We start from the raw sequence: 19,219 nt of genomic DNA, 5'->3' as shown, positions 1-19,219 counted from the left end.
CTCAGAGAAAAGAGTTAACTAGATTTGCTGTTCTAAAAATTACTTCAGAACATAACCGCATCAGGAAAACGTGATTCTAACTCGCCCACCAGGACCTGTCTCAGTGGTTCAATTTCTCAGTGGGCTTGTGACACTGGGCAATCAGCATCTTAATGACTGCAAGGCCCCAGTCCTTTCACCACCATATCTTGTCTGATCATCACAATAAATATGCCTGCCCTCAGTCTTCTAGGGAAGTGTCCTGGTTTTGGGCAAATTTGGGGGAAAACCTCCAGAAGGAGCCCTCAGACAGCAAACCCCACGACTCCTCCCCCCCCACCCCACCGGGTTCGGGAAGAATTTCCTCGGAGAAGAGTGGGAGAAAAAAACCTGTTTATTTAACAAGCAAGACACTCCCCAGCACAGGGAAAAAAAGACAACACCAGCTGACAAAAAAACTCTTTCACCGTTCTGAAGGGATGACAAACTCAGTCTCTCCGGCGAGTGGTCGCTCAGTTATCAGTCTCTGGCGCTGGGGAATGACTGCTGCAGGTGACAGAGTGTAGACTCCCGGTGTTTCTTGGGGTTTCCCAGGTCCCCGTCCGGAACAGGTTCAGATGGTATCCAGGAGAGGGAGGGGACGGGGTGGAAGAGAAAACAGTCCAGGGAAAAGGTTGGACTGCCTAGCTGAACTAACTAATAAGAAAAAAAGCAAGGGCAAAGCGAAGGAAAGAAAAAGAGGCAGAAGCGAGCAAGCAGGCAAGCAAGCAGGCAAGCAAGCAGGCAAGCAAGCAAGCAAGCAAGCAGGCAAGCAAGCCGAGCTAAAACCTCTCCTAAACATAGACCATGGGGGAGGTGAGCCGGCTGATAACAAGACAAAACAAAGCTTCACTCTCAGACTCAGTCCTGGAAGCACAGGACATAATACCAAACATAATCAGGACACACGATTGGAGATACAAACACCATAACATCACCCTAGGACATTCCACCCCTTATCTCCATATCGTGAACATACTAAACACCATGTAAAAACTTCAGCAAGTAGAAATTTCCATCTTTCACTTACTCGGACACATTTTCTTCCATCTCACTTGCTCAGACCTTTGACAACTTACATATTTCCCTCTGTCTCATGCTGCCTCACCCCACAATCAGATCTCCCTGAGGCACACATCGTGTTGTTCCATCTCTCTGCATTACCCACCATGTACAACCTGGTCCTTGAGCAAAGACAATCCCACGAATGGGTTTGTCTGTACTCGGGGCAGAATTGATCCAAACTGCCTTCCCTAACAAACCTCTGATATGTGCCACTGGGACTTTGTCTCCATCTACTATATTCAGGGACTCAGACTGGGCAGGGCCCGCTCGGTTGGTGGAACCCCGGGTGTTAACTAACCAAGTGGCCTTTGCTAAATGCTGCTCCCAGTTTTTGAATGATCCCCCACCCAATGCTCTCAAGGTGGTTTTTAACAGTCCATTGTACCTTTCCACTTTCCCTGCAGCTGGTGCATGGTAGGGGATATGGTACACCCACTCAATGCCATGTTCCCTAGCCCAAGTGTTGATAAGGCTATTCTTGAAATGAGTCCCATTGTCTGACTCAATCCTCTCAGGGGTGCCATGCCTCCAAAGGACCTGCTTTTCAAGGCCCAGGATGGTGTTACGGGCTGTAGCGTGAGACACAGGGTAGGTCTCCAACCATCCAGTGGTGGCTTCCACCATGGTCAGTACATAGCGCTTGCCCTGGCGGGTTTGAGGCAGTGTGATGTAGTCAATCTGCCAGGCCTCTCCATATTTGTACTTGGACCACCGCCCCCCATACCAGAGGGGCTTCACCCGCTTGGCTTGCTTGATGGCAGCGCATGTCTCACAGTCATGGATAACTTGAGAAATACTGTCCATGGTTAGATCCACCCCTCGGTCTCGTGCCCACTTATATGTGGCATCTCTGCCCTGATGACCTGAGGCATCATGGGCCCATCGAGCCAGGAACAACTCTCCCTTGTGTTCCCAATCAAGGTCTATCTTCGACACCCCTATCTTTGCAGCATGATCTACCTGCTGATTGTTTTTCTGCTCTTCATTAGCCCTACTTCTGGGAACATGGGCATCTACATGGCGAACCTTCACAGGTAATTTCTCTAACCGGGTAGCGATATCTTTCCACTCTTCGGCAGCCCAAATTGGTTTTCCTCTACGCTGCCAGTTAGCCTCTTTCCATCTCTCCAACCATCCCCACAGAGCATTGGCTACCATCCATGAATCGGTATAAAGGTAAAGCTTTGGCCACTTCTCTCTTTCAGCAATGTCTAAGGCCAGTTGAACCGCTTTGAGTTCAGCAAGTTGACTGGATCCACCCTCTCCTTCAGTGGCCTCTGCTACCCGTCGCGTGGGGCTCCATACGGCTGCTTTCCACCTCCGATTCATCCCCACAATGCGACAGGAACCGTCGGTGAATAGAGCATAGCGTGTTTCCTCTGCTGGCAGTTGGTTATATGGTGGAGCTTCTTCAGCCCGTGTCACTGGTTCTTGTTCCTCATCTGTGACACCAAAACTTTCACCTTCAGGCCAATTTGTAATTACTTCCAAAATCCCAGGGCGATTCAGTTTTCCAACCCGGGTGCGCTGTGTAATGAGGGCAATCCACTTGCTCCATGTAGCACTGGTGGCATGGTGGGTTGAGGGAACCTTTCCTCTGAACATCCACCCCAGCACTGGTAGTCGGGGTGCCAGAAGGAGTTGTGCTTCTGTGCCAACCACCTCTGAGGCTGCTTGGACCCCTTCGTAGGCGGCCAAGATCTCCTTCTCTGTTGGGGTGTAGTTAGCTTCAGACCCTCTGTAGCTCCGACTCCAAAATCCTAATGGTCGGCCTCGAGTCTCACCAGGCACCTTCTGCCACAGGCTCCAGGACAGACCATGGTTCCCGGCTGCAGAGTAGAGCACGTTCTTCACATCTGGTCCCGTCCTGACTGGGCCAAGGGCTACTGCATGAGCAATTTCCTGCTTCATCTGGGCAAAAGCTTGTTGCTGCTCAGGGCCCCAATGGAAATCGTTCTTCTTGCGGGTGACCAGGTAAAGAGGGCTCACGATCTGACTGTACTCAGGAATGTGCATCCTCCAAAAACCTATGGCGCCTAAGAAAGCTTGTGTCTCCTTCTTGTTGGTTGGTGGGGACATAGCTGTGATTTTGTTGATGACATCAGTAGGAATCTGACGCCGTCCATCTTGCCACTTCACTCCCAGGAACTGGATCTCTCGAGCAGGTCCCTTAACTTTACTCTTCTTGATGGCGAAGCCGGCTTCCAGGAGGATTTGGATGATTCTCTCTCCTTTCTCGAACACTTCTGCTGCTGTGTTCCCCCACACAATGATATCATCAATATATTGTAAATGTTCTGGAGCCTCACCTTTTTCTAGTGTAGTCTGGATCAGTCCATGGCAGATAGTAGGACTGTGCTTCCACCCCTGGGGCAGTCGATTCCAGGTGTACTGCACTCCCCTCCATGTGAAAGCGAACTGAGGCCTGCACTCTGCTGCCAGAGGAATGGAGAAAAATGCATTGGCGATATCGATAGTGGCGTACCACTTTGCTGCCTTGGACTCCAGCTCGTACTGCAGTTCCAGCATGTCCGGCACGGCAGCGCTCAGTGGTGGAGTCACTTCATTCAATGCACGATAGTCTACGGTCAGTCTCCATTCTCCTTCAGATTTACGCACAGGCCAGATGGGGCTGTTGAAGGGTGAGTGGGTTTTGCTGACCACCCCTTGGCTCTCCAGCTCACGGATCATTTTATGGATGGGAACCACAGCATCTCGAGTTGTTCTGTATTGTCGGCAATGCACTATGGAAGTGGCAATTGGTACCTTTTGCTCTTCTCCTTTCAGAAGTCCTACAGTACTTGGATTCTCAGACAGTCCAGACAAGGTGTTCAATTGCTGGATGCCCTCTGTCACCACAGCTGCTATCCCAAATGCCCACCTGAATCCTTTTGGATCTTTAAAATACCCCCTTCGGAGGTAATCTATGCCCAAAATGCATGGGGCCTCTGGGCCAGTCACAATAGGATGTTTTTTCCATTCATGTCCAGTCAAGTTCACATCAGCTTCCACCAAGGTAAAGTCCTGTGATCCACCTGTCACACCAGCAATAGAAACAGATTCTGCCCCCACATATCTTGATGGGACTAATGTGCATTGGGCACCAGTATCAACCAAAGCTTTATACTTTTGTGGTTCCGATGTGCCAGGCCAATGAATCCACACAGTCCAGAAGACACGATTTTCCCTCGCCTCTCCCTGGCTAGAGGCAGGGCCCCTCTAAGCCTGTTTATCCTTCTTTCCTTGGGCATATGTCTTAGAGGTTCCTTCAAGGGGATCAGATATATCATCATCATCATACTTGGCAGCTTGGCTACGGGCAACTGGAGCTGCTCTCCTTTTGGTGGAACTTCCTCTTTGGGTCTTGCCTTCCTTCAATTCACGCACCCGTTGTGCCAGAGCAGCAGTAGATTTTCCATCCCATCTCCTCATGTTTTCTCCACAATCACGTAGGAAGAACCACAGCTCAGCTCGTGGGGTGTACCTCCTCTCCCCATCAGGGGAACGTCTGCGTTGGATACCAGGGCCTCTAATTTGTACTGCTGAGATTTGGAGAAGGTCCTCTTTAATCTCCTCCCTGAGTCTTTTATGATTCTCCTCTATCTTGTCTTCTAATTTCTGCAGACGTGTTTCCACAGCTGCAATTCTGGCATGTGTTGGGCCATGCACAGCATCTGCATATGCTCGGAGCTTCTTTGCCATATCAAGCACGGTCTCATCCCTCTCGTCCCGCTTCATTATTGCTAAAGCAGAAGCGTATTCATGGGGCCCAAGTCGTACAAGTTTTCGCCACATCACAGATGTACATGGTACCAAGTCCGGATTCCTAGTTGTTATGTCATCTGAGAAGATAATCTCTGCCACTGCCATTTCTCTCAGGCATTGGATCCCTTGTTCTATCGTCTTCCACTGGGTCTGCTGCATATAGAGATCATCTGCACACAGGTATCTTTGTGCTACACTGTCCAGGACCCGTGCCCAGAGGCTGTGTGGGTTAGGCCCTCTCATCATTCCTTGGTCGATGACAGGATCATGTGACAGGGATCCCAAATGCCTGGCTTCAGTGCCATCCAGAATTGTAGCCTCGCCTGCAGCATCCCAAAGACGGACCAACCAACTAATTATAGACTCATCAGGTCGTCAGGTGTAATCCTTTCTTAGGCCACGGAGGTCCTTTAGGGAAAAAGACTCATTATTGGCCTCTGATCTTTTACCAGTTGCTTTGACTCCTGGTTTTATGTCAGGAGGCGTCGAGGGTCCTTCTCCTGCATCATCATCATCATCATCATCCACTGGTCGATCAGTCTTGTCTGTGCACTTTCCACTTCTCGTGCTGGTAGCAACAGCCATTGGTTGAGGCTTACTGACAGGTTTAGCTGCTGGCTTAGGCTCACTGTCTGGTGTAGTTGTTGGCCTCGAGCCTGGGGTGTTGGCTGCAGCCTGAGTGACTGGGATAGTGGCTGATTTATCTGCCTGTCCCCCTTCCTCTGTCTGCTGCCCTACAGTATCTAGCAGGGTACGGTAAGCATATGCCAGGGCCCAGCTCACTGCAATGATCTTCTTCTCCTTAGAATTACCATGGCACTTCTCTTTCAGGTACTTTGCCACCTCAGCTGGTTTCTGAATTTGTTCACATGGAAAATCCCAGGATGTAGGGTCAGAAAATTCCTTTAAGATTTGGCCCATATCCTCCCATTTCCCACACCATTCAGGATTCCTCACGCCTGGCTCTACTCTGGGGTCAGGGGTCTCAGCCCCTCTAGAAATCTCAGCTCTCATTCTAGAGAAACTGCAGACTGTATAGAGAAAGCTTACTATATTAAACACCAGAAAGATGGTCTCTTTAACACTCAGGGGGAACTGAACATTCTCTAATAAGGATGTAACAAATTCAGAGGAGAAGAAGGAGAACAAAGGCTGAAAAGCCTCATCCCCTGCTTCTCCTCTAACAAACTGAGTGCACAACCACAACCAAGAACCATACATTCCTGGAACAGATTCCAGCACCTTTATAAATCTCCTGCAGGCCATTAAAACCAAGCCCAGCCCGATGGATATTTTGGTCAATGCCCCTCTGCTACAGAAACTACGCATTAGGGACAATACCGGAGCTATTTCTGGATAAGCAAATAAACCCAGGGACCACAGAGGTATTAAGACTTCAAAAAACCCTAGGGACCAAAATCCCATGCAGGCCTCCACCCCAAAAGACATGAATTCCAACAACATAGCCAATAACTGCTCTATACCAACACAAAAGAATTTGAACCAAATTATTATTATTAGAACAGGGTTTTTTCCCACTTTCTCGAGCCTCGAGTTGGGCGCCAATTTATTTGTCCTGGTTTTGGGCAAATTTGCGGGAAAACCTCCAGAAGGAGCCCCCAGACAGCAAACCCCACGACTCCTCCCCCCCCACCCCACCGGGTTCGGGAAGAATTTCCTCGGAGAAGAGTGGGAGAAAAAAACCTGTTTATTTAACAAGCAAGACACTCCCCAGCACAGGGAAAAAAAGACAACACCAGCTGACAAAAAAACTCTTTCACCGTTCTGAAGGGATGACAAACTCAGTCTCTCTGGCGAGTGGTCGCCCAGTTATCAGTCTCTGGCGCTGGGGAATGACTGCTGCAGGTGACAGAGTGTAGACTCCCGGTGTTTCTTGGGGTTTCCCAGGTCCCCGTCCGGAACAGGTTCAGATGGTATCCAGGAGAGGGAGGGGACGGGGTGGAAGAGAAAACAGTCCAGGGAAAAGGTTGGACTGCCTAGCTGAACTAACTAATAAGAAAAAAAGCAAGGGCAAAGCGAAGGAAAGAAAAAGAGGCAGAAGCGAGCAAGCAGGCAAGCAAGCAGGCAAGCAAGCAGGCAAGCAAGCAAGCAAGCAAGCAGGCAAGCAAGCCGAGCTAAAACCTCTCCTAAACATAGACCATGGGGGAGGTGAGCCGGCTGATAACAAGACAAAACAAAGCTTCACTCTCAGACTCAGTCCTGGAAGCACAGGACATAATACCAAACATAATCAGGACACACGATTGGAGATACAAACACCATAACATCACCCTAGGACAGGAAGAAAGGAGGAGAGGCAAAAAGTAATGGCTCCCACGTGTGTCTTCTCTCCTGTGCCTCAATGGCTCTTGTTTATCTTGTCAATGAAAAGGCTTCCCACCTTATGCCTAAAAATTGTGTATTCTATAATGAAGTGCATTGCCTTGCTCACCTCTAGGTGTACTGATTTACATTTTTCACAGGCTTTTCTTGACCTTAATGTAAGTATTGCAGAAACATATTAAAAAATTACAAATTTTGTTTCTTTTGTATTACTGTCAGTGGCATAGCTGTTCATTTCCTCACATCCCAAATATTTAGAATTCATCTTTGCAGGTAGCACAAAAGGGTTCACTACCTCATCTGTGGAGGGTGGCAGGAAAAAAGTTGCTTTCTTTAGCAGCTGACATTTTTTCTCATTATTTTACTTCTGCCTCTCAAGCATTTCTAGTTACACTGACTGTGTTGCCTGATTTAGGTTTTTTGCACCTTTAAGTTTGCCATCTTCAAAGACTCCAGGTTTCCTGGAAATGGGCCTGTACCCCTCAGGATGTCCAGTAGGGCTGAAGAGGACCACCAAAGGACAGCATATATATGAGGGTGCACTAGAAACATAAAAGACACAAACCATCCTCTACTGTCATTCACAGATTTCTTCATTAATTCTCCTTCTAAAAGGGGAAGGGTATACCCTCCTTGTGGAAGACAGAAAGTGAAAAGCAAGAATTTCTGCATCAGGTAAGAGACAGACAGAACAAACTTTCTTCCAGAAAAACGGATGCTTAAAACAAGCAGTGGTGGGATAATACTTCAGCCCGGCCTAACAATATCTCCAGAACTGAGAGGAGAGGAAAGTGTAGCATCTGACTCCAGAATTACCTGGGGATGCTGTGTCACCCTCAACTCAGATGTTTGGCCTGTAGTCTGAATTGTTCCATGGCTGTCACAGCTCTCCTTTCTGCTGAACTGTGACACCAATTTTATCCCCAAGTGTTCTCCCATCATTTCTCCCTGGAGACCATGATTCTTACCTTACCCTGTAAATACTGAGGTGTACTGGGCAAAGACCTAGTTCTGAATTTCTCATTTTTTTATAGCTTTTACAATTCATTTAAGCCAGAAAACCAAAGCAGTGTAATAAGACAAATATATATATATATATATATAGCCATTATAAGACTGCAAAATTCAATTTTGTCACATAGAATATGAATGAAATTGCTCTTCATACCAACCTTCTTATCAAAGTCATTGTGAAATACTTGTACTTGACTCAAAGATTCCCACACTGGAAGACAATTGCAAAAAATCATTGGAAATGCAAAGTAAACTCAGAATTTCAAAATCCACTTGAATCAAACTTTAGTCATCAATTTTTATAAATTAAAATATATGGCAAGAAGCTGAGACTCATCAACAATAAGCCATCTCTTGTTATTTACCTTTGAATTAATTAATTTTCACTTAGAATAATTTCCCTTGGAGTGACCAAAAGCCAATATTGCTGCTCACATTAGTTAGGTAGATCTTGGACAATCATACAGAATTTCACTAAAGAATGACCTGTTTTCCATTTTGTGTTTTCTCCACAGTAATGAAAACTGGCTTCCTTTTTAATGATATGTGTAATTTACTGCTGTACATCATGCAGAAAAATGCAGTAGATCAAACTTAAGTGGCTTTTTTCTTCCAATATTTCCCAAAGAATAATGTTAATATTTCCAAGGAAAGTAAAAAGTTAAGCATAAGTGAAAAAACTCATCATTCAATATAAATTTAATATAATCCTTTCCCAAACCAATATACTTAATAAGAAATAACAAAAAATCCCCAAACAAATCAACACGCTCTTATCACAAGTTAGAATTTCATTTGGGATCTGAAGGACAGAATAAAGAGGAAAGATTAACACATGAAGTTGCAACAAGTTTCATCTATTACTTTTCATCAAAAAAAAAAAAAATCAAAAGCACCAATGGATTTAGTAGCCTCAGGGAGTCCAGTTTTTCCAGGGTAATGTTTTATGGCAACACAGAATTAAGAAGTACATGTGCTCAAATCGTTTGGATGTTACAAGTAGTTGATCACCATCTTAACTTACAGCATTTCACACTAATAAGAAGTGTTACAAGCCTGGTAAAATATTGGGAAATTTAACACATTGCATTGACATTTTTTTGCCTATTTGAACAAAAAAAGAAAATGAGTTCTATTAAGCATTCAATACTCACAGAGACACAGAAAAATTACCCTTTTTTTGTTTTGTTTCCTTCCTATATATTGCATGTATTACAAAATGAAAGACACAGACATCACTAGGGTCTGACCACATTTAATTCTGCAATTTTTGATCTAGCACCTTGCTGAAGCGGCTTTAAAAAAAAAAAAAGAATTCATGCTAAGGGCAAAAATAACAGCACTATTAACTTGGGTGTGATACTGCTGGTAGCCCAGACCCTTTGTATTCTCAATCTTTTATACACAATGATATCCAGATTTTGTGCCATATGATGAACACAAAGAAAGAACTCCTATAAAGAGCATCATCTTTGTGAAAGCTACAGTATAAACATTTTCAAATGAGTGCCTGACTTTGCAGACAGCAGTGTTATGTGTTATCCATATAGGATGTATGTGCTTTTACAGTGTAAACAGAAGAACAAATGAAGATGTACTATGAAATCTGTAATGAGTAAATTCTGTACAAGAGTGTTTTCTCATGACTTTAGCAAGGCATATCAACTGTATTTTGAAGTTACACTAATATAAAGAAGTGCAACGTACATATTTGCTTTCTACAAGATGCCACAACTTGGAGAAGTCTTAGGAGGCTTGTCTGGCCTTGCAACAACCTTGTTTACAGGCAGAGATGAAGCAGTAGCCTGTGTTTGTATACACTGCCTGTCCCACTGACCTCCTTCAGAGAACTGAGGCCACTGCCACGAGTGCCAGACTAGAGCTTTTTCCCTCAGAAAATTGATGCTCCTACACATCCTCCCTAGGGCCTAGAAGAACATAATCACATTGTTAATCTGGGAAATCACCCGGGCTTTCCTGATGTGACAGCTGTTTGCATTGTTGATGTCACAGGGAAAATGTTGAATTGCATATTTTAAAATAGTTAAAAGTTTGCCTCTCCTACCTATCTCACTGTCCATCCTACGGATTTATTATATTGCTCTAGCAGAGCCTGCAAGGATCCGCTGGAGAATGTATTAGTTTGAGGATGCAGAAATGGTAGAATTGCAACAGGCCTGATGGCAACCAAAGTTAAAAACATATTATGAACAGCTTTCCCAAGAGGAAATCATCCACAAGGATGTGTTTTTTGTCAAACAAAATAGTCATTAAAAAAACCTTTGGTATTTCCCCCAACCCTACCCCTTCCAAACCCAGTAGCTGGATAGGATTTCCACTTCACCTCACACACAAAACAAGAACCTGATAGCATGGCTTCACAGGTAGTGTCTCGGATCACGGGAGAGTGGCATGTGATTTTTAAGCACCAAGTTTGTGCCACTCATTTAAAGAATGAATGAAAACATCACTAAGCCCTGACCTGCCATAAAATCTGCTTTCTGGACACTGCAGGAGTCATATAAGTAGATAATTGCCCACACTTGTTAACCCACCGGACACAGGAGTACCTAACCTACAAATGTTTAATATTCTTGATATACCTTTCTAGTCAATGTGGGGAAGATTAATGTAAACAAAAAGTCGTATTTGATTTGGATTTGAAAGCACAAATCATGTACGTCTTAAAAGTGAGACATGTGTCAACAAAAACCTTAGTAACACATTTCTAATTGCATCCTTACCACAAGTTTTGCTGTGCTCTTCCATAAACTGTGACCATAACAGAATAAAGGTGCACCTCTAAGGAGAGTTCTGTCCCATGGATGAAACCATGCTGGAGCAGGCAAATGGGCACCAAAGGTCTGCAGGTCATGTGACAATTAATGGCACAGCAGGTGAAAGGAGTAAGAAACAAAGAGGAGCAAAAGGAAAGAGCTGCTGCAGAGCAGTCTCCAGAACCACCTGCCCCATCACTGAAGGGACCAAATGCAACCTGTGACATCAGACACTGGGGATGAGGAAGGGGGAAGGAGAGGTGTGTGGGTGAAGGTGAAGAGTTTGCTCTAACATTTTGTTCATCTTCTCTCTTTCTCACAACTGGAATCAGTGATTAAAAGCTTATGTTAATTGGCAATAAATCAAGTGAATTTCCCTGACTCCAGATTGTACCTGTGATAAATGCCCATACTAAGAAAATAAAATTAATTCTGGGCATGCAAAAGAATATTGAGAATCGTATGTTTCTTTAACTTGACACTGTTTTAAGATCATACAAAATTAATTTTTGTACAATATTCATCTGTCTGTATAAAATAAAATGATTCAGGAAAACAGCCAAAGTTGGTTAGATGATGGAGATCTGTAAGAATAAAAACAGTTTGGTTTTATTCAAATTTATGGTTAGAGATTAAAGAACAATGTGTTTCCACATCTGCCATGCTGGTATTTGTGAAATGGATGACTCAGTTTTAATATTTGAAGCAAATACTTGTAATGAAGTTTATAATAAATTACATATTCTATTTTTAAAAAATCCTCAGAGAAGCGGATTAGCCCACCTATTAACCTGCATTGAGTCATCTACAATGTCTTTAGTAAAGCTGAAGTCAATGTCACTGTCTACAATAACATTATTTGGTCTACTGTTTAAACCTGGCCTGTCTGTGAGATACATTCAGCATCTGAACACTTAATGTGTTTTTTGGATGAATAAGACAGCTCAGGCCATGTGACCAAATCTCTACTGCAGATCATACTATATGGCCAAATGTCCCAAGTCAGTGTCCAGGAGCTGGAACTGTGGAGTTTTAGTGGATGCTCTGAGACAAAGGTATGGCTAAAATCCTGAAGTCTTTGAGTGCAGGGGTTAAGAAATCAAAATGGTGATTTGAGGGGAGATATTGCAGGGAGGAGATAGCCAGAGGGTGTTCGCATTCATCAAGGTGTCAAATTATCAGTCTTGGTGAAGAATTTATCATTAGAGCATAGGAACAGAAAGATCCAGGTCTGGGGACCTCTCAATCTTCAGTCTTTCAGGAAGCCTGCATCCATTGCTTACCTTCAGATAACACAGGAATCAATAGAGGACTGTATTAAGAGATGGAATTAGATAACACATGTTATTACCTTAGCAATTACAAGGGTTAAACATTTGGCTGAATCATGCAGTTTACCCTAATTGCAGTACGGGAAATAAGATGACCACGGAATATTAGAGATTAGAAGACTATCAGAGAAGAGCTTGTACATGAAAAGAAAATATACAAAAAGCCTGCTATTGCAGACTAGCCAAAAGAGGAATTTAACTTCTGGGTTGAACAACTTTATATTATCTTGTGGATTTATTTGCTACCTTGAGATAATTTAATTTAACAATGGCTTGGATAATTTTGTATTCGTGATAAGGTTTTGGAACTGACACTGTGTTCATCTGGCACTTAACCCTTTTTCGTAAGAAAACTTTTGATCTGCACATGTCCACTAACGTTCTTTGAAAATTTCTGAACGTAGTTAAACAAGATATTTCCTTACAGCTTCATTTCCTGTTAGCAATCTTGGCAGTAAATATTCGGTTTTAAACATGAACATCTATTCCACCTTCTGTATTTTGCTTTCATTATTATGCCCTTAATCAAAAAATGCATACTAAAACATGAATCTTCCATATTCAATCTGGATCATCTCAATCTTCATTTATGCTTCACATTGTACGTTTAAAGTAAAAAAATATCTTTTTTAAATCAGTTACTGGGACATCCCACTTCCTGGAATTTTCTTGATTCCCAGGTGCCATCATAGAGGCTAAAAGAGGGCTTAAAAGATAGAATATTTCATGGTTCTTAAGACAGTGTCTACTAATGTAAATGAGATGGAATGGTCATTGATAGTTTAGAAGATGTATCAGTAAACCAGGCAGTAAAATGAACAGCAGGATAATGTGTTATGGTGTCAGTAACAAAAATACTGGCTGTACCTTCAAAACTTGTTTACCACAAAAATGCTAGGGTTAAGTACAAGCCTAACTAGACGATGGCTTCAGATATTCAAGAGATCAAGAAAGGTGTTACTTTTGGCTTTCAGACACATAGAAAAATACTTTGTTCTAATCTTAAAAAAAACCAAACCCAAACCCAACAAACCTCCATGGTATACTTCTAATATCAGTTTTTAAGAAGGTTACTGGATTTCACTGGAAAGGTGCTACACATCTGTACATGGTTTAAAAGAAAACTAATAAGCTAAACCAAGTATATAGGGTTTTTCAGCTTGTGGAAAGAAAAACGTAGGGGCATGTGTACACTTTCAGACAGGATACCTCTCCTAGAAGTATAATGGGTCTGAGCTAGAAAGAGGGAGTTTAAAGTTTCAAAGAAATTCAAAGGGAGGCCCTAGTTTCTCCTGGAAATTCTTTTATAGAATGATAAATTTAACTTTTCTGTCAAATACCCGATGCCAAAAAGATATGGTTTTATTTTTCTCCTTCAAGCCACTTAGTAAACTAACTGGGATTATTTGGAAGTAAAAGAGTACCCTGATTTCATCACAATACTGACCATAACAACTGGATCACTAAAGAATTTTCGTTCCTGAATGATGAGGATTAAACAAATGTATGTCATTAGTAAAATAAATCTGCAGGTGGTGGTGAATTCTAGAATTTAAAAAGGAAAATAAAAGTGCTTTAAAATACTTTCCAGTGGTTTTCATCTTGCTGCAAATAATGTCATCTGCTTCAACATTTCACAGCACAAAAGGGAGGTTGAATGCAATCTTTTGTGGTGTCTTAGATAAAAAAATTTAAAGAATTTTTATACTTATGCATTTTGTAATCTTCTATTTTTTTTTAAGAACTCACTAACTCATTCACTTTTGTAATCAGTAATTGGTGATCTCTACAGCAAGAGTTTTTGCATGGACTTTTTAAAAGCAATATTGCTTTTCAAAGCAGTGGAAATATGAATAGTAATTGAGAGTTGTATCCTATTTCCTCCCAGTATTAACCTCTATCAGCGAATATGGCAAACATAAATGATACTGCATAGGCTATGATCATAGGACTTAGTAAAAGCTGTTTTAGTTTCTGTCTTGGTAACCTTAAGGAATTATTTCAGAGTCTGAGAAACAAAATCAGAAGTACAAAGGGATTGCAGAGTAAGTATTTTTGTATAAACGGAAATAATTATAAAATGTAGAGATATTAATTAACCATCAACACTTGCAATCAAGATACTGGTGACTCCTTGTATGTTTCAAAATAATGTAGGACAATGAAAGTGCAGAAATAGAAGGTTCTCAATGCACTATTATGGACTATTCTTGAGACAGAATTCTAACTTTTCATCATAAACTGTCAATTCATGAATAGCAGCTGAAAAAAAAATCCTAGTAGACTTAATGTTCACATTTCCATAATTTTTTTCACACTTTCCAGATGTCATTACCATATAAAATGAAATGTCAGTCTTTAAATTTATCTTAGACTTTCTGAACAATTAAACATAGCAGTACCCTGTTATTAATTTGCCACACTTGGGTTTTTAATGTCTAAAATATCAAATAGAAAATAACATAACAATGTCAATTCCTCTACTAATTTCAAAAAGATATCATAAAAGTCTCCTTTCTTTCTTCTCCTTTTTTCCAATCCTTAGACAGAATGACAACCAGAATTATGATTTGTTTAGAAGCCTGAGAGACTCTAAGAGTCCCCTGGGGGAAAGGTGTGTGAATTACTACCAGATAACTAATGCTGGAAGCTAAATTTAAATCTACCTCTTCCTCCTCTCCCCCCTCTTCTTCTTTTTTTTTTTTTTTTAGTGATAGCAGATGAATCTGTCAGTTAAGACTGACTGCATCATTCCATCAGGTGGTCACCCAGGCCTTCATCCTTACAGAGTCATTTTACAACCTGTCTCTTGGCCGAGACAGCAATTCAGTTCACACCCAGATGGCCAGAACACGAAAAATCAGTTGAAAGGGGAATTCTAGAGTAGAGGAAGTGAGGAACAAGGCAAAACCTCTAACACACAATGGCTTTAAAGAAAAGACTCTTCATGCAGTCCATTTCTAAAAGAGAACCTACTAAATTCTCTGGCCAGTGCATCTGTTTTTCTGCACATGTACGTGCTCATTTGAGCCAACATGTAAATGATGGATCATTTGTTTAATAGTGCAGAGATTAACGTTAAAATGTACCCTAGAAAAATGTATGATAAATAGCCAATGCTTTAATTTTTAAAGGAAAAATACTCAGAAGTATCTAGGAATATTTCTAAACCACACATTGCAAACCAGCTAATTTGATATAAGATACAAATTCTGATTAGAAGGGGGAAAAAAGGAAAAAAAAAAAGAAGTCCATTCCAGAAAATGGCCTCTATTTTATCTCACTTTGAACTGCAGAGTAAAGTGGCATGGAGTACTGCATGGAAAAGCCATTTAAGTACAATCAAAAGTCATTTTCATCAGCAGAGATGCCCCAAATTGACCACCATAATGTGGTGGATTAAATGGATCTTGGAATTAATCAGATATGAAAGAAGTTCTCTGGAATGGTGGAATCACTTGGGACCTTCACCTATTGAGATGTTATCAATGCACTATACGAACAGCTTTCTAAAATGCTGAAAATAAGTCTTTATCTAGTAACATTTTTCACTCAATTTTATGAATTCAGGCAAATATGGCAAGGAATACTAAGTGTATGCAGTTAACTATTTAAAAAGGCAAATAACTCTGGCATGGCAGTATCTGTCCAGTCAAAATGAGGATGTTTTAGTTATTTCTAATCTTGGTGATGAAGGATTTGATTCTATAACATAGAACAAAGAGAATGAACAGAAGAAAGACAATCAGAAAGAACTGGTAAGGAGCACAGTCATGTTTTCCTCACTGCTTTTCTTGAACTGCAAAACCTATTCAAGCTGGGGCACTTGAAAGCAAATGTCCTGTTTGCAAAACAAAAGAGGAAAACCTCCCCTGAATCACAGGGTGTATGAATAAATTTAAATCTATTTGAACTTGTGTGCAAAATCGATAGTGAGCTAATGTAATTTCCAAGGTGGGTCAAGGAAAGACAGCAGTGTGGTAAAGTGTCATCATGTGAGTCAATACAGAATCCATCAGCATCGGTCATTAGGGGCAATGGCATGGGGGACACACTTAAAAACATGACCTTGGGCACACAGAATTTATTTTAAAATTTAAATCTCAAGGGGAACAATGTAATCATAATTTTAAAAAAAGGCTCTGTCTAGATAAGATTCCACTCATATTAAATATAAGTACATAGAAGAATGTTGTACTGTTTGCTTTACGTATTTATGATCTTTACAGAAATGAAGCTAAATGGCATACATGACTACTGCAAATTCTTTGCCACCTCTCCTTTTGGCATGAGGGTACTATCATGCCTCCCAGAACATGCAGTGACACCCCACAACATTTTCAGAAGATTCAAGAAGTTTCCTGCTTCCCATACATGTTTCCCCAGAATTAACACTTCTAATCTTAATCCTTTGCAAGATTCATTATGAATAAATAAGAATAAATCCAAAGTGATTTTCAGTCTTCCTCTCAGCCTTTGAAAACTGCACCTTGCCTATGTTGGGAAACAACTGTCACCTACACCAGGAAATCCAATCTGATGCCAGACAGAAAAATTCTAGAGAATGAAATTGTCTGTCAAAACCAGAAAAAAGGACACTGATTGAGGGAACCATCTGGTAAGGACTAAAATGGTACTAAACTGTCCTGGGGTACAATGCAAAAATGTGTATTCTATCACCATCTGTTAAAATGTGGGAGGGGTGGTAATCCTTATCTCTGTGGGAGATATCCTCTGCTGATGTGCCATCTGATAAGATCGGGGGATGATCATCGTTATCTTTTCACAACCCATCCTTCCTCCAGAAGATATATTCCGTTAATGGGCCATTAAGTCCTATTGTGTGACTGATAAGATTACATCACCCCATTGGGAGATGCCCCAACCAGGGGCAGGAGCCAAGCCTTTCCTACCTAGATAAAAAACTGGGGTTTGGGACCCGAGGGCTGACCTTTCTACTGGATCCCAGAGGAAAGTCGGACCATTTCCACATCATTGCTGGATCTTCGGAGGAAAACTGCACCTTCTACAGGAGCACTGCTTCAACAGAACCACATCTGTCATCCAGGAGGACTGCAGCCACCATTTATAGGGACTGCTACCAACACCCTGACTGACAGGGTGTCAGGTTGTATTTCTGACTGTGTTGGTGGTTGTTTCTTTTATATTATTGCATGTATTTTATCTTTTTTCTCTTTTCTCCTATTAAATTGTATTACTGACTTGGAGTCTCGCACTGGTTTTACTTTCAAACCAACACATAAACTCTCTTTTCTCAAGTGTAACCAAACACCTCAACTGAGTACCACACCCACTGAGGCAACCATTCTTCCCTATTTATCAGGACACTAACTATTTATACAATGTGCAACAGGTCTAACATTTATTTCTCTCAAATAATGGAGAGCTGGTTTTAAAGGCATTCCTAGCAGATTTACGTTCCTGATTTCATCTTCTGCAATGAGATTTGGAATATATGTCATTAGAGTTATTTGGAAAGCAAAATGAAAAGCAACAGACTTTGAGATATTGACCATGAAACACAATATAAAATCAGGTACAATGTTTTAGACCAACACCTGACCTAGCCCAAAGTTCTTCCACTACTGGGCATTAATAGGGCAGAAATACTTTTTCCAGATGACTGGGTTAGGCTCCAGCAATTTATTGGCCAGAGTCTCCCTGGGCAGGGGATGCTGTTTTCTGTGGGCCAAACCTTTGGCATTTCATGTATGTCTTTAAAGTTCAAAAGTTTTTACTTTTACCATAATGCAAATTAAAAAAAAAAATCTGACATATAAAGGATGAATAAATTTCTAAAATCATGTTTGAACAAGGTTGAGGGAGGTGTTGGCATCACCATAGCTGGCAACGAGGTCAAAAGCTAAATTTAAGAAGCATATATAATGTCCTAGCCTTCCATGACTATTTCTTTACAGGTGCAAAGCTGAGCTCTTCCAACTCTACAACTGCTGGCATCTTAGTGAGGGAATCCTGTCTGAATTTTTCTCTTCATTGTAAGTAAAAATCTCTCTACAGTGGAAAAGGACACAGTCTAGTTGTTTTTGTAATATCACCTTGTATTAATATTTTCTGTGATTGAGAATAAGTAAGACCTGAATATCTAAAACTACATTATTTAGTCTTCTGGCAGCACTTCTTTTTAGAGCAGAGAATTCATGAGAATTCAGAGAATGCCACAGTTAACTTCCAGTAAGAAACTCAAGAATATTCATGTACACAAAGGCAAACCTTTACTTTACAATCAGAACACTGCAATTTTATTAGGAGAGATTAAAGTAAAATAGATTTGTGTAAATTAATTTTATATTCTACTGGTAACTTGAAAATCTCCATAAAGTTTTGAACAATGCTAGATCAGATAAGAAAAGATTACCTGAACCACAGAGGGAAATCACATATTTTAAGAGACTTGGCTTTAATTGACTAATTCAAAGTTAGATTTTATTAAACCTTGTTTACTTTTTCAGTCAAATAAGCTTAACAAGCAGAAAAGTGCTATTCCACTGAATGACCAAATACACTCTAAATGCAACAGAAATAGTATAGGTCTACAGATTGTAAAAAAAAATCTGTATTTCAAAGAATGCTTTCAATATTGCCAGTGAAAAGGTTAGAATTAAACATCCCATTTTTTAACCAATTCAGAGGTATTCTTTTCCTCTAAATGTTCATAAGACACTAACTCTATCTAGTCTACCAGAAAATAAAAACAGTTTTTCATGTGATTATGACTTGTTGATTGAGCTGTTTAAAAACAGTGAAAACTGAAGGTTTTCTTGCAGTTAGCAGGTTTGTACTGTTCTTTTCCCCCTAAATGGATTCTCCAGTGTCTAACTGGGATTAATCTCCTGTTGCCTATCTTCTGTCTAGAAGGGCACTCAG

This window comes from Sturnus vulgaris, chromosome 11, assembly GCF_052056855.1.
Source record: "Sturnus vulgaris isolate bStuVul1 chromosome 11, bStuVul1.hap1, whole genome shotgun sequence".
In the NCBI taxonomy this organism is placed as follows: domain Eukaryota; kingdom Metazoa; phylum Chordata; class Aves; order Passeriformes; family Sturnidae; genus Sturnus; species Sturnus vulgaris.
This window is presented reverse-complemented; position numbering follows the sequence as displayed.